Raw genomic sequence first — 23,873 nt, 5'->3', positions numbered from 1 at the left:
TGACTTAGACATCCTGTCACTCCAGGTCGAATGAGCTGGAATGTCAACTTTGATGTTACCATTTAGGATTGTCAGGTTTCAATCGTCCATTGCATTCTCCCATCTGGATACTAGTTTTCGGGAATCGATCGTTGTGATGTTCCAGTTAGAGTTTATTTTTAAGCACTCCAAGTTCAGATCCCCACAGAGTATGCTGTTTGGTACATCTTGCTCACTATTATATAGTCAATTATTTCAGACTGTTGTTCTAAATGTAGTTGTGCCTGCGAGAACATGGTGCCAGTATACATTAATTAAATCAATTTGCATTTCCTTTTTGGTTTTATTTCCTATTGATTTTATGATTGTGTGTTGTATGAAGGCAGAATGATTAGTTGATGAGATGGTTTTCCAGCCTGAGTTCTTTTTGATCATCATCATTAACCCTGCAGAGGGGCGACCTTTTTTTTTTTCTCATTATTGCAGGGTTAATTGATATCTCAAATTCTTCTGAAGTAGGACAGCTGGCCATCGACGTTTCCTGGAGGCATATGATAGTTAGATCTACAGTCTTGAAATAAGTGATTAAATCCTCTGGTGTTCCAAGATAGGATATTAAGTTCACACATATCTTGTTTTTCCTGGCATTGGCTTTGAAGCTCACCCAACGCACCAGCTAACCAGTTCCATTGAGTTGATGATGTGATTGAGCTGGTTGCATTTTGTTGACTCTACTTTGGCTCATTTATGTTGTGGTTGCATTTGAATGTGATCTTAATTTGTTCACCCGAAATCGCTTTATTTGTTGTTTTATTGAGATCACTAATAGGAGATTGAATGCAACTTGTCTCATTTTTGTTCTCGTTGACATTTTTAGGTGCTGGTTATGTGTGCCCAATTCACCCTTCCCAGGGTGATAACATGAATACTATTGAGTTGATTAACATTCACGCCTATTTTTTTTGTGTCGAGGACATTCACTTTGTTGTTGTGCCATACACTGTTCATGCATTGCCAATGCGCCCATCCAGTACTTTGCCCTGGGTATGAGTACCCAGCAAAAGTGAACTGAATTAAATGCGTTCTTTCTGATTGGCCAGCAACTTCTCATTTTCTGAACCGAAATCCCTCTTAAATGGATACGTTAGCAGCTGAACATATTGGCGCACACAGGTTCCCTTCAAAATCCTACGAGGAATGGCTAAAACGACCCCTTTCCCGAAACGTGGATGTTGTAGGAATGCATGCCCCTGTCACCTTGGTACTCGGGTCGCAAAATGTGGGCAGTGTATTCATGTTCATGGGGAAACCGCGAAGATGACGTGTAATTAACCAAGCAGTTACCTTCTCGTCCCCGTGCTTATCCACGAGCTGTACCAAGGATTATGACAGAAGCACCCTATGATAAACCAAACATTACACTGCCACATCCCCCCCCCATCACCACTTTATTGCTCTTGATGCATCCCAGAACGCATAATAAAAGGAGCCAGAAGCCTCACCGCGCACGTTTACTCTGTAGTGCACAATGACTGTACCTGCATAAGTAAACTGCCCTGCGTGTTTCTTGCAGGGAAACCGACGCCAGGCATTTGACCAGAAGGTCGCCTTGCCCCAGGTAAATCTCCCCGGTATCTCTGTGGAGGCCCGTAGACAGTCATGTCGCCCCCCACCCCCTTCGCAAATTATCTCCTAATATGTTTTAAATTATACCAACCAAACATTTTAATGAAACAATAAAATTAAGCAAAACTAAACATTAGTTACATCAAAAAAATGTATGTTATTAAAAATGTATTTTAAACATTTTCATAAAACAAAATTTTACATTTTCACTTTACTCAATTTGTTTGTGGTGACATGTTTCAGTATATCTTGCAACTCTGCCTTTTTGCAAGACAACGTATTCACTAGCCAAAATGGCAAGTGAGTTCAGCCGTTCTTGTGTCATTGAAGATGAATGACAATTTTTCAGTAGTTTTAACTTTGAAAAGGTTCGTTCACCAGTAGGTTTTGTGATCATGAGACACCTATACATTCTTAACGCTATCGTAACATTTGGGAACGTTGATTGCACCATAACCATATTTTCAAAAAATGATATGATATGGCATTTATAACGCGCTGATGCACAAGTGTTTCAAGGCGCGACGTGGCAAGGGAGGGGGAACAGAGGGAAGACAAAGACAACGATCCTACTAGGCCAGGTGACATTGAGATCGCGCAAGTGCAGAGGGAGAGTGGGGGGATAGTGCAGTACATAGGATAACAGTAAGATAAATAAAAGTGCGACCAGCAGGTGGTAAGTGCAGACGTCAAGTGCTAGTCGGGGCTGTAGGGATACAGAACAGTCCCCGAGTGCAAGGGTTGCCAGGGAGGCAGTGCAGGTGTGCAACCGGTGGGGAGAGGACCTGGACCCGAGATGAGAGGAAAGCCAGGTAACCAGTGCAGTTTCGGATTCAGTTAGGAGATCAGCAAGGGAGAGGAGGAGAGAAAGCAGAAGGGGAAGGTCTTGAGGTGCTTCCGGAACTGAAGGTGGTTCTCCTCAAGTTTCAGAGGGGCCGGGAGGCTGTTCCAGAGGGAGGCCCCAGCCGAAGAAAGAGATCTACCACCAACTCGCTGCTTTGAGAAGCGACTGACCATGTGGGAGTTGGAGGTGGATGAGCGAAGATCTCGAGAGGCCAGATATTTAGGAAGAGCGAGTTGAAGCTATTGAGGTCCTAGACCCCAGAAGGTCTTGTGGACAATGCAGAGGGTTTTGAACTTAATCCTCACAGCCACTGGGAGCCAGTGCAGAGACTTCAGTCCTGGAGAGATACGATCCCTGGGCTTGAGGCCAAGGACAAGTCTCGCAGTCCTGTTTTGGATGAGTGGCAGAGGCTGTAGAGTAGAGGGAGGCAGATAGAGAAAGAGGCTGTTGCAGTAGTCCAGCCTAGAGAGAACCAGAGCTCTGGAGATGGTGAGCTTCTGGGGGAAGGCGATGAGGAGGTGCAGCTGGTAGTGTGACTTCGTGGAGACGTCATAGATGTGAGGAGAGAATGAAAGTGTGGAGTCGAAGATGACCACGAGGTTTTTAGCCTCATATGTGGGAGTGGGACGAGGGCCAAGGGGGGCTGGCCAGAGAGTGACCGGAAAGGAGGGAGCAGGTGTGCCGATGAGGAGAATCTTGGTCTTACTGGCATTAAAGCAGATATCGTTGGTGGCACAACAATCTTAGATGGCAGAAAGACAGTCAGAGATGAGAGATGAGAGAAGAAGTGGCGGAAGGGAGCCTGAAAATGAGCTGGGTGTCATCTGCATAGCACTAAAAGTTTGGGCAGAGAGCAGCAGTGTGGTGGGGAAGAAGTGCCAGGTATTGGTTGAACAGCTAGGGAGAGAGGTTAGACCCCTTGGGGAACACCACAGGTAGAGATAGAGGAGACGAAGGACCCAAGCTGGACCTGGGAGGGTCGATCGTAGAGGAAACGGGTCATCCAAGCCAGGGCCTGATCGGTGATACCCAGGTTATCACAGAGACGGTTGAGCAGGATGGCATGGTTGACTGTGCCAAAGGCAGTAGAGAGATCAAGTAAAATGAGGACACGGGGGGTGTTGAGTCGAGGCTGGAGGGCAGGTCTTCACGGATGTTCAGAAGAGCAGTTTCTGTGCTTCTGGCAGCTCTGAAGCCAGAATGATGGCCATGGAGACAACCAACAGATGCAGTGTGAAGGTTAAGTTGAGAAATGGCCAGCTTTTCCAGGAGTTTGCCCAGGAAGGGAGTGATGGAGATTGGGCCATAGTTAGCCAGGCAGGAAGGGTCGGCAGAGGGTTTCTTAAGAGGGTGCACAAGGGAGTGCTTCAGGGGGGAGGGGAAGATTCCAGTGGTGAAGGAGTGGTTGTAGAAATCAGCCAAAGCAGGAGCCAGGGTGTCAATGTGGTCCTTGATTGTTTTGGAGGAACAGCAGTGAACCTGTTTTGATGAGAATGTCATAGATCAGACTAGTCTGTAAACCTCATCAGGGGAGGGAGGAGAGGTGGTTGTAGAAGGGCCAGAGGAAGAGCAGCGAGTAGAGGAAGGTGGGAGGAGGAGAGAGAGGACAGGATCTCTTGAGTTTTAGAGATGAAATGAGAAGCCAGGACCGTGCAGAGGGCCTGGGAGGGGACAGGAGAGGTAGAGACTGCAGCAGGATTGGCCAGATCCTTGCAGATTTTGAAGAGTTCAGCCGAGTTGGTTGATGCAGCGGAGACGCAGGCTTGGATGTGGGCTCCCTTTTTGGTGCGGGCAGAGAGCTGGTATTGCCTTTGGAGCAGGCAGCAGGCCAGTTGTCAGAGGATGTGCAGGAAGCACACAATTTACTCTCCGCCACCCTGCACTTGTGTTTAAGGGTGACAAGGTCAGAGTCGTACCACAAGTCGCACTTGGCTTTGGGCTTCAAGCGGATCTTCATGACGGTGGCTAGTACATCAAGAATGTCAGATATAGCAGAGTGGAGCATGGAAAGGGCTGTGCCAAGGTGTGAGTCAGCCAAAGGGGGACATAGGGGTGAGAAAGTGGCGGCAAAAGCCTCAACTGACGCACGCTTCATGGGTCGGATAACAGAGAAGGTAGGTGGCAATGCTGGAGTTGGCTTAGCCTGAGGGCTAGAGAGGGTGAGATTGGAGGAAAGGAGAAAGTGATCACTCCAGGAGAGAGGAGTGGTGAGAGAGAGAGAGAGAAAGGGGGAGGTCTGAACAGATCAGAGCATCCAGAGTGTGCCCTGCAGAGTGAGTCAGGCCAGAGGGGACAATGGAGAGTCGGAGAGAGTCGCAGAAGTCAAGAAAGAGTCCAGTGGAAGGACAGGAAGGATCCAGGTGGATGTTGAAGTCTCCAAGAAGGAGTAGTTGAGTGGTTGAGACCAGGAGGGAAGAGGAGAGATCTGCCAATTCAGAGAGGAAGGCGGAGATCTGACCAAGCAGCCGATAGATGGTAGCCACAGTAAGGTAATGGCTAGGAAAGGGAGGGAGAGCCTGCATACGAGGCATTCTAAAGAGGAGTAGGCCTACGTAGGAATCCACTCGGTGAAGATCAGGGCAACACCCCCTCCGAACAGTAGGATCTGGCATCGGAGAGGATCTTGTAGCCATCTGGGAGGAGAGTGTCAAAGCTTGTGACAGAGCTGGCCGTGAACCAGTTCCAGAGAAATACTATATGAGCAAAAAGACCACTTTTTTGTTAGGGGCTTGTGGGATGTGGTCTACAGTTCATGAGAAAGACAAGAGTCCCAAAAACAAGCTACCTATTGATGTCAACATACGGGTTGGAAACTTAGATTAATAGGAAGCAACTATAACTAAAAAATCTTGTGTGGAAGCATATATCACAAGATATGCACAAGAGCCTGGTATTGCAAAATATATAATCGATTTTATTTATCTAGTACATGCTAAAACAGCAAGGGCATCAAAGGTCCATATTTGTTAAAAGAAAATGGAAAAAACAACAACATATAGCAATATATGAACATAGAAAAAACAGTAAATTCAAAACTATATACATGTACACATCAATCTGTTGGCAAATAGCAACACTTAATAAAGCTCATTGTCAACTTAAAGTGATGTTAGTATAACAAGGTGACTTCCAATCATGAACAAAGTCAATGATTTTTTTACAAGATGTGTCGACAGAGGTAACTCTGTTTCCAGCCTTAGATATATAAAGCACTTCAATAATACGTGTTAACTGTTATAACCGAACATCTGGTAATCCGACTAAGGCTTTCGTCAGGACACAGAGGACACCTGATGTTGGATGTCGTGTTTTCAAGGGTGGTGTTTTTTGTCAACCGTTATATCTGGGCAATTTCTTCAAGCGAGCTCAAGAAGGTTAAGCGATGTATAAGAACCGTATAGCAAATCCACTCATGCTGCTGAATAGGGATATCGCGACCCAGATGTACAATTTGGATTGTCTCCCCCATCAATTTTCTTTTTGCCCCATACGGAAAGGTTTTCCAGCTGTATTATCGTGACCGCATATGGAGAATGCTTGCTCCGGCGGAATCGAATTCCTGAAATTCTTTTCTAGATGCTCTTGTTGTTCGAGCGTTCTGTAATAATTAGTTTGGTGCCCGTGTAAAACGCGGTGTATCAAAGTCCGTGTTTGGATGCAGATCGAAGCCGTGGGTCACATGATCCGCTTGTTGGAGTCAACGTGCTTTTCCAGATGCTCTTGTTGTTCGAGCGTTTTTAGTGCCCGCAGAGCCGCAGCGTGTCGAAGTCTGTGTATAGATGCAGATCCTGGAAAAGCACGTTGCTATATGTTGTGTTTTCCATTTTCTTTTAACAAATATGGACCTTTGATGTCCTTGCTGTTTTAGCATGTACTAGATAAATGAAATTGATTATATATTTTGCAAAACCAGGCTCTTGTGCATATATATGCTTCCACACAAGATTTTTTAGTTCTAGTTGCCTCCCATTAATCTAAGTCTCCAACCCGTATGTTGACATCAATAGGTAGCTTGTTTTTGGGACTCTTTTGTCTTTCTCGTGAACCAGTTCCTCCAGGAGGCGGCAGATGTGAGAGGAGTGTTTGAGAGCAGAGCGAGAGTTTAGAGTGGCAATATGGAGAAGGTTACCATCCTTGAAAGACTTCCAGGAAGGGGTACAGGTGAGGTAGGCTCTGCAGAGGTGTAGAAGCAGCCAGAGGGTGGGCAGAGAAAGAGAGTAGAGGTCAAGGTAGCCAAGGAGGAGACAGCAGGTAGAGGTGAGGAAGCAGTGGAGGGGGCAGAGGGGACAGCAGGAGAAGAAAGGAAATTGATGAGGCACGGGGGGCATCTATCAAAGAGGAGAAGTTTGGCTTGAGGGCCCTGGACCAAGACGGTGCCATTCAAGTAGACAATAATGATGACCTTAGAGTAGTGGAAGGAGACCACATGGGCCTCCCACCGGGTGCCACCATTAATGGGAGCGGATGAGAATGAAGGGAGCATAGCGACCATATGAAGAGTCCATAGGTCTGACGAGGGAACGACAAAGAGGATGTCGGTGAAAGTTTGCTTGGAAGAGGCACTGGTATAGGTGTCCACGATAGGGAGGGCTGGGTTGGCGACCAGAATGTCCTCATTAAACTTCTTCCTACCAAATTGAGGAGAGCAGGATAGTCGATAGTGAAGCAGTTGAAAAGATGGGAGAGACAGAGAGCACCATAGAGTAGGTGGAGAGAGAAGAGGAAGGGGGTGAGAAGGGTAGAATACACTAGGGAAGGACACACGGCAGGGTGCAAGCAGACAAGACAGGTTGACCAAAGGGAAGATGACTGGCGCTTAGATTAGATACTTACACAATGCAACTTTAAAAACAGGAGAAAAACACACCTACGTTTGAGAGTCCTGAATAGTGGGGGGAAAAAGACCTGGGGTTCACAATTCAATTAAAAATTCAGTCAAAATGCAACTTTAAACAAGAGAAAATGCACCCAAGTTTGAGGGTCTGCTAAATGGACAGGATAGCAAGGCAGAGTGAGGTTCTAAATTTATCCCGGGCCACTCCTACCTACCTTAGTTGCTGCTGGTTGACAGGTGGCCACTGGCCTCCCCTGCTGACACCTGCGGACACTAGCTGGAGCCGCCACTGTTGGAGCCGCCCTTTGCCTAGGGGCCCTTAGCCGTGGGGTCTGCTGGGCAGAGGGCTGCCCAGGATGGGCTCCTCAAGCGGGCTCAAGGGGCCAATCGGAGGAGCAAGGCGGGTTGGGAGGCGGGAGGAAAGGGGAGAGGGAGAGGGGATTAAAGGACGGGAAGCAGAGGGAGAAAAACGAATAATATAAACGCAAACAAGCACGGAAGCTGGTGGGGGGAGGCTTTCACCTACCAATGCTGCTGTTTGTACGGTTGCGATGCTGGCACAGTTTCATCAGAATCTTCTAAGTGTGATATGAAATGCTTGAAATGAACCATTTCATCTGCAAACCCCAACTCCATGTCGTCAGAATAATTCTCTCTACATTTTTGGGCACCTTCTTTAATTTCGGCATCTGTTTTCGATGTAAACTCAACAAGGAACCCAAATGGAGACTCCACTTTGTTATATGCTTCCACACGACCGGAAAGCTCTGCATATAACTTATCCAATATTGGCAGGTACGTTTCAATTTTTAACTTTTCTCTTCCTCGAAGTACAACCTCCTCTGCGTCGGCATCGTTGTGATGGTTTTTCTTCTTAGGTGCACACGCCTGCTTGCCTCAGTGTACTGCACATCGATTTTCTCATTTGCCTTCCTCTCATTGTCATCAAACATTTCTCTTTCTGACATAAAAAAAAATGAGCAGTGATTTCAGAAGATCAACGGATGTTTGAAGTTCTATTGTTTCCTTTTGTAGGGATTTGATGACTCGTTGATCCTGTCTAGAATTACAGCCCAGAAGCCTGCCATGATGACATTTTCCTTCTTTGACAGGTCGTTTAGCCAACATTTGGCCTCGCGAATTGTCTCAGGCTTCTGATTCACATCTTCAGCAACGACCTGCAAAAACTTCTGAAAGCTGCTGTAGCCGTGGGATAATGCCTTGGTCACATTGCCACTTGCCCACCACCTTGTGCCAACTAGTGCAGAGGTTTGCTGACGTTTGCCATTTTTGTACTGGAGACATTCGAACATGGCCGCCCAATGGTGGGTTGATGATGAGAAAATGTTGTACATTGCTTGCACAACCCCTGCAGAATGATGCTTCAACGCAGGTTTTACACAGCACATACTCCACCCAAATTGAGCGAGTCTGCTGTGCATGGAATGTATGTAGTGTGCGATCTTGGCAATAAGCACTGGAAGACCATTCTAGCACCCTGACATGTTTGCTGCATTGTCATAAGACTCTTAGGTTTTTGATTTCAATGCTGCATTTGATTAAGAAGGTCAAAACAGTGGTGGCAAGCGCTTCTCCAGTGGGGCTTGCTATGGGGATGAATGAGAGAAAACATTCTACCACTTCACCATCTGACACTCCTTTCTGAGCACTAAAGTCAGTTGGTCCATGTGAGATATCTGGTGTCTAGTCAACACTCTGACAATTGAGTTTGGACTTTGTGTGCCACCAAATAGGACTCATGGGGAAACGGTAAATATTTCCTGTGGACGGAGAGTACATGAGCCATTCTCTTTTGATTGATTGGTTTACCACTTGCATGTTTTCGAAAGATCATGGAACAGGAAACATTTCTATTATGCTCTTCATACTGCCTGATTTAAGTTGAAAAACACCATCAAGGTGTTGATATTCCACAGGGTCTCTATTACACCAAAAATTCTGCACTTCATTGGTAATGTTTTGCCATAACCCAATGTCATTTTGATATTCTAGTCCCAGTATATTTCTGTTATGATGAAATAATAGAACATCTGGCTCAGTTTCAGCTGCACCCAGTCAACCGTATCCTCATCCTCGGCAAACGGTTCAGGGAGAAGTTGTACCGCCATCGCATTGCTGACCGACGTACTTGAAGAGGCCTCGGGTTGACGTTGATCCCTTGTTGACTTAGCAAATCCATGTTGTAAAAGACGGTGGACCTGATTCACAGAGCATTTCCCTTTGGGATTGCACCATTGTACAATGCTTCTGTGACTTCTTTTTTAGTTCTTGATTAAGCTTTTTCGCTGTCTCTTGCTTTTTTTTTTTTTTTTTTTTTGTTTTGTTTTGTTTTTCGGCACCGCTTTGCTACCTCTTTTCGGGCGCCAACATATGTGTCTACAAAAGAGCGATGGCAATATTTACGCTTTGTTCAAGAATGTTGATAATTTCTTTATATTCCTATGCAAAGGAGCGATTATTTTAATGTTTCAAATCGCTGGTTTGCGCAGTTCTGTGACGGGAGGCCCAGAGGGAGAATATATTTACTGACCGCAGCAAAATACCTGGGTCGACACTCCCACGGCCCCCTACATCTTTCCAAATCACTACCACAACCATTGGATAATCAAGATCACGGCATCTCGATTACACAGTCAAACTGACCCTGGTACGCCATCTAAACTGCACGACCTGATAGCCGAACTCAAACAACATTCTCCTGCTTTAAACAACCCGTGGTCCGCTCGCTTGCGACACCTATAAGCCAAAACTATTGCATTGGAGTACAGATGGGGAGAAATAAGGCATATGAGGAGGGACACACAGCCTGTAGTTGTTGTTTGGCTATTGGGCCACTTGTTGGCTGCCCATGGCAATGATAATTTCTTGGCTATTCCCGCCCAGTTCCTGGCCAAAACACCTCCTTGTGGATGCTCTGAGCTCGCTTTAAACAAGACTTACCATCAAACTGTGCACTCAAAAGTGCCAGCCAGTGTTTTTTCAAAGCAGTCTTCTCAGAGTTCATGACTTAACTGGAGTTGTAAACGCACTACTGGTGTAATACAAATGTGAACCAGGTGTGCCTTCACTCGATTAATAAGCACTCTACGTATCCTTCACTTAAGTCCTCATTGGCAAAGGCAACAGTTTTGGCTTGTGTATAATTGTTAGGCATTTGCCAGGTACTGCTATTAGATGCCCGGTACTTGCACCATTCTGCACTGCTACCATCAATGGCTAGTTTAGTTAATACCAGTACAACTGTGCCTGGCAAGTACCTTCACATGTCCTCACAGACAAATCTTCCACAGGGCCCACGGACCCCAAGCTCGATTCTTGGGTATACAACGACCTGACACAGGCCTGACTCCGAGGCAGCACACTGAAGGCGTTGGGTCTATACACCGTGCACCTGCTCCATAACTCTCAGACCTAGCATTGCTTCTTAAGACCTGGCGCCGGTTACAGAGACCAGGCTGTGGGTCTTTTCCAGGCCTCGGGACCTGGACCAGCGTCTGGGGGTTTATTAGCCAAAAACTTTAATTTTGGTTTCGTTTGTGGGTGATATTCCACCCCCTCTCATGCCCCCCTTTTTATTTTGTTTTGCGGAAGAAGGGATTGTCCAAGAACCGGTTCGCTGGTTCTGACCAGAAATACAAGCGAACATTTCTAAGCATCACGAGCTGACAGTTGGCAAAGCGTGGGTTCTGTGGATGCAGGGACTCCCATTTTATGTTGGGAGGGGGTGGTGGGTGGGGTGCCTGACCAGCACTGCACAGTTGATGGGCCGTTCCTCTTTTTCCCCGCCTCTTATTTTACCTACCCTCTTACTGCGTTGTCTGTCTCCTCTGCACTTTTAACCACGACAGTCCTTGTTCTCCCTTTCTCGAATAATCTCGCCTCACTGTGGGCCCTGCTGCCCTCTGACGACTAGTCCACTGTCTGTCCTCCTGCGGTGGCCGTGCCCCTGGACCTGCCTGCCCAACCCCGTGTTGCGCACTGAATGTGGACCTGACTGGCACGGGCACGCCATGCAACAGAAATGGGGGGGGGGGGGGACTGAAACTGCTGCAAGTACCGACTCGGCAGGGAGGGGGCCACACGCGGTTGCGGGTAGGTACACTCACTCACTAGACCAATATGCTAACGTGGCGCAGCAGGGGCTGCAATTCAAATGTAACACAAAATCCAAATTTAAATACAAAATGATTTTGGGTTTAATTGTGGATTTATATTTTGTAAAAATCCAATTAAGCGCGGAGTCCCTTTAAGGAGTGGGGCCCATAGGCTGGTGCCTACTTGGCCTAATGGGTAATCCGGCACAGCCCTGTATATGCCCAGGCAGGGCACGTCTTACCGCTGCAAATGCCATTGTGGTTCCTTTCCTGATCCACAGGTGACTAACGATGCAGCCCCTGAGGAGCCGAATATGACCAACACGCTGTCTGTTCTGAAGTCCACCCTTCTTTTCAGGTACTCTAGCATGTTCCTATTGACGTGCACCCCATGCTCAGAACGCGTGCAAAATGGTGTCCTGTGAAACGAAAATGCCACTTTTGCCAAGAGAGCTGGGTCACGCCTTATTCTTGGTGCATCTCATTGATCTATCAGAATGGGACACCAAAACAGGGTAGCAATTTTCCCCAACTTATGCCAATGTAGCTTTCAGCATTTGGTGCATTGGTAGAAGTGTACCGAAAAAAAGTAGTGGAGCTGTGGTCTCGGCAGGGGAGAGGGTAGGTTGAAGCATAGTGCAACATGTGACCAGGTTTTGCGGCCGGGGCATTGCAAAAGTCTAAGTGACTAGTAAACAAGGCTACTATTACAATTTTAAACTTGCACAAGGACATGAAAGGACAAATCCTCTGTATAGAATGGTGAATATGGTCGCAAAAAAGAGGAATGGTAAACGGAAAGAAATCAAAGTAGTGGAACAGCGCTCCCGACCGTTCCCACTCATTTCGATCACTGATTAGGTGCTATCAAAAGTCTCTAAAGGCTCAAATTGGGCAACTTGTAATGACTTAAACACTGATGGACGATCCTATAAAGGGGATCCTGTGTGACCGAAGGGCTTTACCATAGACCAGATCCTCTACAGCCTGTTAACCAGGTTCTCCCTCAGTATCTCTCCCCCAGGGTTCCTTTAAGACTGTGACTGCTGCCCATTGAGCCTGCAAAGGTCAGAGCGTCAAACCACCAGGGTTCGAATTGAGGGGAGCTGGGAGCTATTTAGCTTCTACTTGTAGTCTAGAAGAGCCTGGGTAGCTTGACACCAATAGCGGGCAGGAGCTACTTTTGGCTCCCCAGGCCAACTGATGCCTAACAAACATCCCTTTGAGAAGTTGGCTCTGTGCATTTGGGACAATACATTAAATGTGCATTTAAGTCACATCCGAACAACATTTAATGCATACACAGGCATAAATAACGGACAAAAAGATATGTTTGCATTTTATATAAAAGTTAGACTTGCGGTACGCTATCACCTAGCTCCTTGATCCCTGGTCACTGGTTCTTGCTGGACACCCAGGAGCTGCCTTTTGACCCTGCTTACTGAATCTTAATTTTGACCCTTGCACCCTTCTGAACACTATCCTGTAGGAGTTGGGCAACTGCACAGACTCCACACTCCACAGAAAGTTACAGTATTGACCCAATGCCTATCCTAATTCTGAAGCAATGCTGGCCATCTGGCCCATTGTATGGAGGCAACCACCTGCTCAGACAACCAATAATCTGCAGCCCCACCTCTCAATCTTAACACCGGCCGTTGTCTGACTGATGTTCTTCCTCTTCTTCCCCATGAACTCAATAGATCTCTGGTGGGGCTTTGGGGGAGGAGTCTGCTTTTGAAATGGCCTAGTCTTAAGCTTTTGCCAGCCTCAACAGACTCTGAACCACCCTCTTCTCGGCTAGTAAGAAAGCACTAAGATTACATCCAATCTGCTGTCCCTGGTCTTCCTTAGAACTCTGAAGAGCAAAGGTATCAGCGGGGAGGCTTGCAGATGCCCCCATCATCAATTGAATGTGACAGTGTCCACCCTCCAGTCCCCCTGATGCAGGAACATCCGTCCGAACCTGCCCAGCTAGACCTTTGTCAAGGTAAACAGATCTATCATTGATATCCAAAACGTTTTTTCAAATGGAGTGTGGAAAGTACTCTGAAGAGGAAAGAGGCTCTTTCTGCAAGCAATGGAACACCCCGCTCAGCTCATCTGCCACCACATTCTGTAGCCCTTCCTGTGCCAGTAGATGGGACTCCACCCAATCCCTTGCGCCAGATTTTCCCCCTGGAGGCTTACATTTGAAATTGCTGCACATTTTTCTGTTTTGATCACATGGTTTAGTACTGAGAAGGCCTGTAGCATGCTTTCTATTGTTGCTAGCTGCCTCCACTTGGAGAGTGTTCCGCCTCCAGTGGATCGCACTTCTCCAGATGTGTACCTGCCCCCACCGTAGCTCCACGCCTTATGCTGCTTGCATTAGTGGTAATTGAGGCCTTGCAGGGATACTCCAACCTCATCCCTTTCCTGAGGTTGGACATCTGAAACCGCCACTAGATGCTGTGACGCAATTAGGGCGCACTATAATCAAGGAACTGAAGGCCTGTGATGTCGGGACCCCATGTTTGAGACCAGCGACCTTTGATGTATTCTTGGCCACAAAGACGCAGGCTGCCATTTGCCACAGTACCTGGAGGAACTTCCTGGCTGTCTGAGTCTTGCTCAGACACCTTTCCCCAGGATTTTCTGGAGGTGCACTGCCTTGTCCTGTAGAAGGTATACCTCCCTATTATTGTGCTCTGATGAATCTTATGAACGTTTACAGATGGGATTTCTCCAGGTTCACCAGACATCCCCGCTGAGTTGGGCACTGGCAAGTCCTATGCACTTGAGCTGTTGTTTTCCCGGGATGCAGTCTGTCATTTGAATGTGGTGATATTTGCATCCCCTCCAGGTGTACCTATGACCTAATCTGGAGCTCTGTAAATACACTGGAAGGTTCCATGTGATAAAATCGCGGCAAAAATTGCCTTGGTTACAAAATATTGCGGCAACAATGCTGTGGTTTATGCACTGCCATCCATGTAAAGGATAAGGGGGACACCACCGCAACCACCGCTCCCCTTAAATGGTATAATGGGGCCTACCTTTACTGGGTCAAACCATGGCATTTTTGCTGCAACATTTTTGCCGTGATTTTATTGCCTGATACCCACTGGAATACATACATTCTAAGACCAAATGGCAAAACATTGCACTGGAAGTGCCTTCCCTCCTGCACTGTGTACCTCTGATTTGACTCCTGATTGGGTCATGATAGTAGGCGTACTGGAGATTTATCAGTGCTAAACTGTCTCTGTTGTGTGTGGACGGCATTGCCTTTTGTAAAGTCCATCTTGAACCTCTTTTTGATTATGAACTGAATCAGCACTCTGAGGTCCAGAACCAATCTGAATTTTTCCCTATGGTTTAGGTACCAAGAATATCCGACTTTTTTTGGCTCTTCTGAAATTGTTTACTAAATTGCAAGTGACCAGGCTTCCCTCTTGTTCCTGTTCCTCATTGATCGAGTCATGAAGGATCCTAAATGAGTGGACTGAGACTCTGTCTCTGTCAGATAGCCAGACCACACCGTTTTTCTGGTCCGCCCATCTGATGATTCGTCCCAATTCCAGAAAAATGACTGACCCCGAACCACCGGCCAACTTTATCAGGATTTGTACATCCCTACATGACGCTACCCTCTGCCTATGTGGCGCTGGAACATCATCTTTGTCCTCTGACCTACACTGAACCTAGATAAGGGATAGGACTCAGGCTGTCTTTGTGCACCTGATGGTCTTGATCTGTAAGAAGGCTTGTCCTCTTTTTCAACTTATCCACTTATTGTTCCACGTTGAACATTTTGTAGGCTTTCCCCTCCAAGGTGTCACAAACCGTGCTCACCCTTCATATGGCAGCCTTCTGGAAATCCCCTTTTGGCTACCATCCTTGTGCCAGTCTCTTAGGTGTGCATGTCTTCTGCCAGAGATGGAGGCATTCATTGCCACGCCTTTTACTCATCAAATCGCAAGTCCAATAACCTCACTATATGCTTCTGCATGTCAGAGTGTTGTGGCAGTCTGTCCCCACCATAATTGCCTCCATGTAGGAATCATATGCTGGCCCTCAGGGATAGCAAGGACCCTGCACATGCAGGGATCCATACAAGGATTTGATGAGCATGAGCTAAAATCGGCTCCCTGATCTCTGCCATCATAGAGTGAACAGGAGCTACCTTTTAGGGAATAAGGAGCTTATACAGATTCAAAACATTGTTTTAATTACAAATCGCCCCCATTATGCCAATAATGTATTTTACATGTACTCCATTCTACATATTCCCAAACAGAGTTAATGTGACATAGGTTTGTGTGTCTGCATAGCACCAGATGAGCAGGAGTCCAAAGTAGCTATTGATGTTTGGCTAACCAGGCTTTCCTGGGCTAGAACTAGGAGCTAAATTGTTCCTAGCTATTTTGAATCCTGCATATAATCTCTTGCAAGCAGAGTCTACTTTCCTGTCTGCTTGATCTCGTACTGCTCCTGCTTCCTCAGCCTCCATAGCTGATCCACACTCGAGGCTGGACAGGATCTCGTCCGCTTCATTGGACTCTGTGATTAGAGCACAGTCTCTTTCCTTTTCGGTGCGCATAGCTCAGACCTAAAACAAGACATCATTAAGTGCTCTGATTCTTTCCACTCCTTCACTATCCTGTCCCTGATGTTGGGGGTCAATGGGTGGCCAATTTCTGGAAAAGTGATCTTGCTGCCTGGTTTTAGGCTTTGGTTGGGTTCCAGAGGGCCTGGATCTGTTCTGGATCTGTTCCATCGGTGAACCCCATAAAGTTGGTGACTTGCTTCAGGAGTTCATTCACCTCATATCTGTCCAAATATTTTCCCTGCGCATCGCTTTCTTCGCTCAAGATAGAAGACATTTAATGGAGGATGAGGAGGATGCCTCTGATGAGGAGATGCTTGGGGAAGATGTTGTCCTCCTTCTCTACTTTCCCTTTTCTCCTGTAATGCCATCTCTTCTACTTCTCTCCTCCACCTGCCATGCTTATGTCCTTTACTCTTGTCAGACTTTGTCTATAAATCCCTTTCCTGTTCTAAGGATGAATTTGTGTAAAGGAGACCTCTGCCGTTGTCTCTCTTCTGTGCTTCCTTTGCTCATTCTGCTTCATTAAACACATCCTGTTCTCAACGCTGCACCAATGAACTGACGGTGACCCCAGTTTGAAGTAAAGTAACTCGTCTGTGTTCCTAGTGAAATGTACATGCTGGGACATTCGTTCATGCGCCGCGGTTCCCGTAGTCACTGCATCTTGAATATGGCCACTGACTCCCTTGCACTATTACGACGGGCTGGCTCTTCGTACTTCACATGCTCCTTTGCCTCGCCAGGAGGATGACCATGTGCTTGCAATCTCTCAACCCCCATTGCCCATGAGCCTGGGGAGCAAAGCTGCCATAATCCTTGAGACTGCGCTATCTTACTCCCATTAAGCCTGCCAGTCCCTGTCGCCTGAGCTCTGGACAATGGCACAGATATCCCAACAAGACCTCCTCGCCCTGCCGGACTGTGGGAGAAGTCATCGTCATCCACATACTGTATACAACCTCGCCCTGCAAGAAGTGCACCCAGAACGGATCCAAATCGGTTGCTTCCCAAATGCCAAGCCATAAAAAGATACAGCTAGCCTACCTTGACATTTTCTAACTTGGGGATTATGGTATGCTGATGTATCTCCACATGATGAAGGGTCTGAATTGATTGGGTATGGAATAGGTTAGGTTAGGTTAGGGTGGTGGTGGTGGTGGTGGTGGTGGTGGTGGTGGTTTTTCCTTTTTTACTTTGTGTTCTGGGACTTGTAGTCCTGGATATCTAATAATATTTCCAAGACTTTAACTCCCAAAACTCAAAGTTAAAAATGAGGCTGAACTAGTACGCCTGAATGGAATGTGCTGTACACCATATTTGGGGTATGTCTCCCTTTCACCAAAGATCCCCTTTTCATGTACCAATTAATCTCTCTATTGCCTGGCTCGCCCCCACCAATGTGATTGTCAACGCTTTGGAAAGACATCCTGCTGCTTGCTGTGTGGCCCTTCTGATGGAAGTGTTTGCCCAATGTGACGAATCTGCGGATGTCGTCACTTCTACCCTAGGGGGAGCCCCTTTACATGAGGCCAGGGAGGTGAGGCCACAACCTGATAGTCCATCTGGGGGTGGATCTCATGGTAAGGGAAGCCCCCTATGGGATTAGTGACAATCCGGAGAACATGGCCCACCTAACCAGCCTTCCTCTCTAACTCCCTATAACACCATCCCTACTGTTCCTATCTGTTTCCTTTAAAACCAGTAAGGTGGAGAGTACTGGTACGAGGGAAGAATCCAACTGACTCACTAGGAGTCCTCAAGATCAGTACTGATGCGAGGAGGTGTTGCGCAAGCATAGAGAGCACCTCTGTCAATCATACTGAGAAGTCTAGTCTTTGTGGACCTCTTATTGGTGAAGACACAAGTGAAATAGAAGAGGGAAATTCAAACTCCAGGAGAGATCCTTCTTGGAGGAACTGGGAGCTGCGGAGCCAACCATCTGGGGCAAAGCTAAGCAACCAAGGACAGGCTGCTTACCCATCAGCAGAGCCACTTCATAAAGCTTCACTGTGGTCGAGCCATGTATGGAAGCAGGAAGACAAAGCACCTGCTGATTGACAGCTGGAGAGCGTGGTCCGCCTGGGACATGATGCCCAAAAACAGAAAGCTGCTGCAGAACTGGAACGCAGGAGGATGTCTCCGAACGGGGCACGGGAGACCCGCCAGGAGCTGACGGAGACTGGTGAGCAACCAGAGGAGGGTTGGCAAAACTGAGAGGCTTGCTGGAAACCCCGAAAGACTATACTGCAGTGGATGTACCGCATCCAATATGAAGTGTCCTCCAGAGCCATCTTAGTGGTAGTCCCTGGGAGCGTGGAAGACCTGGGCTGCTCAGAGCAAGAAGGCAAAGGGGTCTGGGACCTAAGAGAGCAAAGCCAATACCAGAGGGCTCTGGGACCCAACAAAAAGACTTCCTGACACGATAGTGTATCTGATACAAACTATTAAGCCTCAGCAAAAGCCAAGAAGTAATTTGGATGAAGATCCAATAACTAACTACCCACACAAACTTTGTTCTAGTCACAGTGCCTGGCAGGATAGTGAACCAGGTAGGCTGTGAACACATTCAGTATTTGTGGGAAAGACACAGGCAAGGGGGACTTAGGTCCTGGTGTTTCTGGAGATTGTAAAAGGAATCAAGAGGAGGGGTCCTTTACTTGACATTGTGAAAATACAAGACTCTTTGTTCTATGTGCCTTGTTGAAACCTCAGTCCAAGGAATCTTTTTTTTTTTTAGACTTTTAATTTGTATCCCTTCCGAGGGGAGGGGAGAGGAGAGAAGAAAAAAAAATCTGTTATACTACCAATAAAAGTCTGTAGCCAGAAACATGACTCTTGTTTGCTAGTCTTCCCCTTGCACACCCTTACACCAACCAAATACATCTACATGTCTGGTCTCTGTATCACCCAGACAGCACTTTACAGTCCTGGGTTTTCATTTAATAAAGTGCTGCATTCTGGGGGATATGGTCTTTGTTCAATGATGCTTAACTGATTTTCTTATTCAGAAGCTTCTTTTGCAAGGGGCTAAAGTTTGTTACTCTTCTTGCACAATAAAAGAAAACTTCAGCCCCTGAATAAGAAGCTGCCAAGTAGGACACACCTGATGATAATTTCAGGGAAATCAAGGTCTGGTATGGAGGAACCTGCTTTACCTTGATTGGTTGACGGTTGAGACCAGATTTTGTATTTCAGACTTGTCTTGCCTTCACACACGTGCCCCTGTCAGTTTCTTGTACATTCTCCCGACTGGAATCAAAATTATGCCACTAGTGTGTGTTTTCCAGGTCCCACTTCCTACAGTGATTTGTTTGTAGGACTTTCGTGACTTACGTTCATTCAGCACTTCCCTCCTTGTCCTAGTTTGACTTCATCCGCTTTTCGGCCATGTTTTTGGAATTTGAATTGCTCTTAGTGTCGGAGTTAACAAGAACATCCAGTGCAGCTTCTTTTCTTATCTTGGTTTCCCTTGGTCTCCCTTCATTCATCGCTTTCGTTTTTGGCGACGTCAGGGCCCACCACTTCGTTCAATATTGCCCATGAACCATTCAGCCATCTGTCAGTTTTACGCTCTGCTTGAAGTTGTATTGCATCTTTGTAGCGACTTCTTCTTTCTAAAACTAAGGTAACCTACTCTTATTATTGTTCAGGGCTATGTATAATTATAATTGTTCACCATGATTTGAACCTATGTAGCTTATGCGTTGTCTTACCTCCAGGACAAATGTGCTGCGCCTGAGCAGGGGCAGCCATAGGGGTGGGCTGCGCGGGGTGCCATTAGCACCCCCCTCCCCACCCCGCTGCACCAGCTCGGGAGATTCTTTCAATGGCTCCCCGAGCTGGAGTAGTGGGAGAAGGCCTGCCCTATTGTTATTAAATGCGCCTGTGGCAGTGGAGCACAGTCATTAACAATAGGGTGCTGATGCAAAAGCATCAGCACCAGGGACATCATTTCAGCCGAAAAATGCCAGGGGTAGTGGAAATGACATCACATGACCTCTGACATCCCAGGAAGTGATTTGACCCCACCTCAAAGTGCCAACACGGAAAGCGATTGCACACAACCTTTAACCCCTTGACAAAACAGGAAGGGACATCACATATTGTTCCTAAGTACACTACGAAAATGATGGTTGCGATATCACTATAATGTTATATGCAAGAATGGATCACCAGATGTATCGTTAATATCAGTGTGTATAGGACCATATTACCAAATGACTGTCAATGCAAGCAGACGTTCAAGGCCAAATGATAATGATGTGTTATTATATAGCACTTGCGCGTAAGCACTAATATCACCCAACCTGTGTTGGTACTCCTAAATCGTCCCCAGGAGGGTGAAAGGCAGAGGCTAAATCAGTGACTCACCCCCTGAAGTGTGCCTGGAAATAAACCATTATTAGTCTAGCAATTATTGAATAGAATTCCAGAAAGACACATGATGTGTTATTCCTATTCTTTCTTATTAACGTCACTGCTCGCACTGATACACTTGTGGAACCTCCATTTTTTTAAAATGTTTTTTTTTTTAAGAGGCCTGAAGAAAGTCAGCCACTCGAAAAATAAAGAGCCACATGACACTGGCCACAGCCCATGAGCTTACATTTAAAAAAAGAAAAAGTTAAAATAAATCTTTTTTTTTCCAGGGGTAGAAAGTGAGACCACAGGGGTAGCAACTGCGACCCCCCCCCCAATGACGTTCCTGATCAGCACCCTGTTGAGATGATTCCCTTCCCACTCCGTCGTGGGAGTGGGCGGTTTTCGTTAGAATGAGTGCCCTTCCAACTCCCTGCTCTGGCACCGGAGCGGGGAGTTAAAAACATGGGGAGGGGGGTGCCACATTTTTCTTACACCACCCGGGACGCTGCCGCCGCTAAGACCACCCCCTCCCCCCACTGCCCCTGAGCTATCCTCCTGAACCTTGCGTTCCGCGTGTTTCCCACACTGCTCATTTATCCTGTGAACCGGGTGGCGCAAAATGCAGATTATTCACATGAAGCCCCCTTTTCGGGCACTTAATTGTAATGGGGTTTTGCCACATCTTTTTGACTCCATCACTAAAGCATATCTTTCAGCTTTGTTTACTTTAATGTTCAATTCCTGTGATGCTTTCCCAGGGGAGATTTCCTTTTTCATACGGAGGATTAAAATGTAGGTTACAGCTCTGCGTTAATGTGTATCCCGTCCTTAGCCTCTTGGAGTGCAGCAGCCTCGGCCACACTGAAGAGGCAGCGGGCAGAGCAGCCAGTCTGGCTGCTGTTAGGAGGGACCTCTGATCCAATGTTTACTTTTCAAAAGGAGTGCCAGCACCACCTCCCCCTCAAAAATAAATCGGCGTTTGGCCCAAACTCGATGCCGGTTCGAGACGCTGAACGATCCTATTTGGAGTACCGCAACTGGGCTTTAATTTGGAGGTCTGAAAACCCCGTGCGTTCCATTGGAGCGCTGTAAACTCTTTATGACCCGGACTTCGGTCTTTTCTGCTGGAGGGTAAGAACGGGCTTTACCGGCGTTCCCTGGTGCTGGGGGGGGGGGGGGGGGAGGAGGAGGAGGAGGAGGAGGAGGAGAAGGGGCGTGGGACCATTTTGGGACAAGTCACAAGTCACTTGAGTTTGGGAAGGGGGTCACATGAGATGGCCAGGGGGCCAGCAAGTGCGAAATTCAATCGCCTGGTGCTAAGTATTTCCCCAGATGGTGCTACGGGAGCAGTGCATTCACGGACCCTCCATGAGAACCTGCTACATATAGGCATCTCTCCCGCGTGCCCCTTCACCACCCTACATAGTGCCAACGGGCTAAATGTGAGTACAACTTTTTTTAAAAAAATGTTTTAAAGCGCTCACACAGCCCGCGGGCATCGAGGCGCTGTTACAGGAATTCTACTTACAAATGTGTGTCTGATGTCAGGCTGGAGAAGGCAGTGCAGTTTTTTTTTTGTTTTAAAAAAATAAAAATTGTTTTGTATTGTGGATTTGCTCCCACCGCCCATATTAAAGTTGGCTTGCAGGTTTTACAATGCACAGTAAAACAGAAATACATACAAGGAAGGGACAGGATACTCGCACAGGAAATGAGACCACCTGATCGCTCTAAAATGAAATTACTCACGTGAAGTTTATCAGAGACCAGAGAGCAGCGTATGCTCGGCTCAGCTCTTCATCCCGTGGTCCAAAGTTCCATTATCCATCATTAATGGATCTCGTTGCCTCTCCCTGGTTTGCCTGACGTCTCTAAAGTCTTTTTTATTTTATTTTTTATTTTCTCACATATTTGAATGCAGGAACAGATTGGTGGTACACCCAGCCCTGTTTTTGCTTCTATTGTATTTGAACATTCCCAAAATACATGTTTTATCTTGTACATACTGGAAACATGCATGTCTTCTTTTGATAGTCAGTCACTTGAGGAAATGAGCAATGGAGAACACATGAACTGAATATACCGTTTACATTGGGGGTGGGGAGGGCAAGAATGCTTCCGTTTAAACTCCATTGGCTGCAGGAGAAGGTATGCAACGATACACAAGGGTCAATTTACATTGGGGGGAAAGGGGAAAAACTGCGAGCCCGAAAAGGTAAAGGTATACAAGCTGCTCCAACCTGAGCCTGACCAACTTGCGATTTCTGTTGCTGTTCTGTCCGCCTATCCTTGGCATGACTTTATCTGAATTCCATCTTAAGGGAGTGGCTAGTGAAGTTTACCTGCTGATAAATGGCCTGGGTGTCTCTTTGATGAGGCCAGAAGCAAGACTGGTGTTGGTGCGTTGCACACGCTGTAGTGTCAGGCCAGCTGGTATGCAGGTAGAGCAATGTACAGGGCCCTCTCATAAAGCAGTCTGGCTCGTGTGGATCGGTTGGGCCCAGTGCCAGAAAGACCAAGAACTTTGAGTTTTTAAGCTGTTTCAGAAAGTCTGACTGAGGCCAGAAGGTATGACTCATTGAGTGCCTGGCAGGCTGTTAGTTGGGGGAGAGGTTTTGGGTTGCTCGTATAAGGTAAAGGGTTGAAGGTTGTTGCGCTTTGTAAGATTGAGCTTACTACTAGTCTTGGGAGGATAGCTCAGGGGTAACGTGCTCGCCTTGGAAGCAAGACAACACAGAGCAACACAAGTTCGAACCCCGGGTCTGCGCCTAGAAACTTCTGGGTATTAAGTGTGTTATAAATAACCTATCGTATCATAATCGATTCAACTTTTTAATGATCATGGGGCACGCCAGTCGATCTTTGGCCCCATCTGATGCAGCATTGTTGATGATGGAGGGCAGAGACTGTCTTGGAGTATCTTGCTCACTCTTGGCTGCTGTGCCATTTTGGATGGACGGGTACCGTTTGCTCTCCACGTAGAGCGGTTTGTTCTTTGAATCAATCGGGAAAGGGGAGTATAGGGCTGGCGAATGGGGCCTAGAGTGAGAGAGCCCTGGGAGAGCAAGTGTTTTATGTGGCATAATACTAGGCAAACTACTTTGCTATGAATGTGTCGACTTTCGCCGGTTCATCCTTCAATTGTGTCATGGTTCTTGGTTTTGGAGAGGGCATGGTCATCGGTCTAGTGTACTTTGCTGTAATGTTGGTGTCATTAGTTGAACAGGTTCCTCTTTCAGTATGAACATATCCTTGCGATGAAATGACTACTGATCCACAAGATTACAAAGATGTGTACTGAATAAAACTCCTACTCGGCCACACAATATTAAACCAGAAGGAGTCCTAGTTATAAAGGTGAAAGTGGCACAGCTTGCAAGGTATAGCTTCCCCACTGCTTTAAGGTAGCGTGGGCCGAGGGCAGGCTGTACTCGTCCAGAGGGATGTGAGCTAGTACAGAAACGGACAAAACAACATTTGCAGCCGGGGAAGGGCGCTCAGCCACTCGGGTGACTGGAA

At 46.9% G+C, this 23,873-nt stretch overlaps 1 protein-coding gene across 4 annotated transcripts in view; it reads left to right on the top strand.

Moving 5' to 3' along the window:
- PRR5L (proline rich 5 like) overlaps positions 1-23,873 on the top strand; it is a 344,445-nt gene that overhangs the window by 4,125 nt on the left and 316,447 nt on the right. For 2 of the 4 annotated variants that reach the window (XM_069623353.1, XM_069623351.1), the window contains exon 1: positions 21,218-21,485. The exons of the other annotated variants lie outside the window; for them this stretch is intronic. The gene's annotated coding sequence lies outside the window, so the exon portion shown is untranslated. Of the gene's footprint in view, positions 1-21,217; positions 21,486-23,873 lie in introns of those variants that run through there. 4 annotated transcript variants of the gene reach the window in all.

Source organism: Ambystoma mexicanum, chromosome 11, assembly GCF_040938575.1.
Source record: "Ambystoma mexicanum isolate Mex_15411 chromosome 11, UKY_AmexF1_1, whole genome shotgun sequence".
Classification (NCBI taxonomy): Eukaryota; Metazoa; Chordata; class Amphibia; order Caudata; family Ambystomatidae; genus Ambystoma; species Ambystoma mexicanum.
The sequence above is the reverse complement of the archived record's forward strand: the minus strand, read 5'-3'. Positions and strand labels throughout refer to the sequence as shown.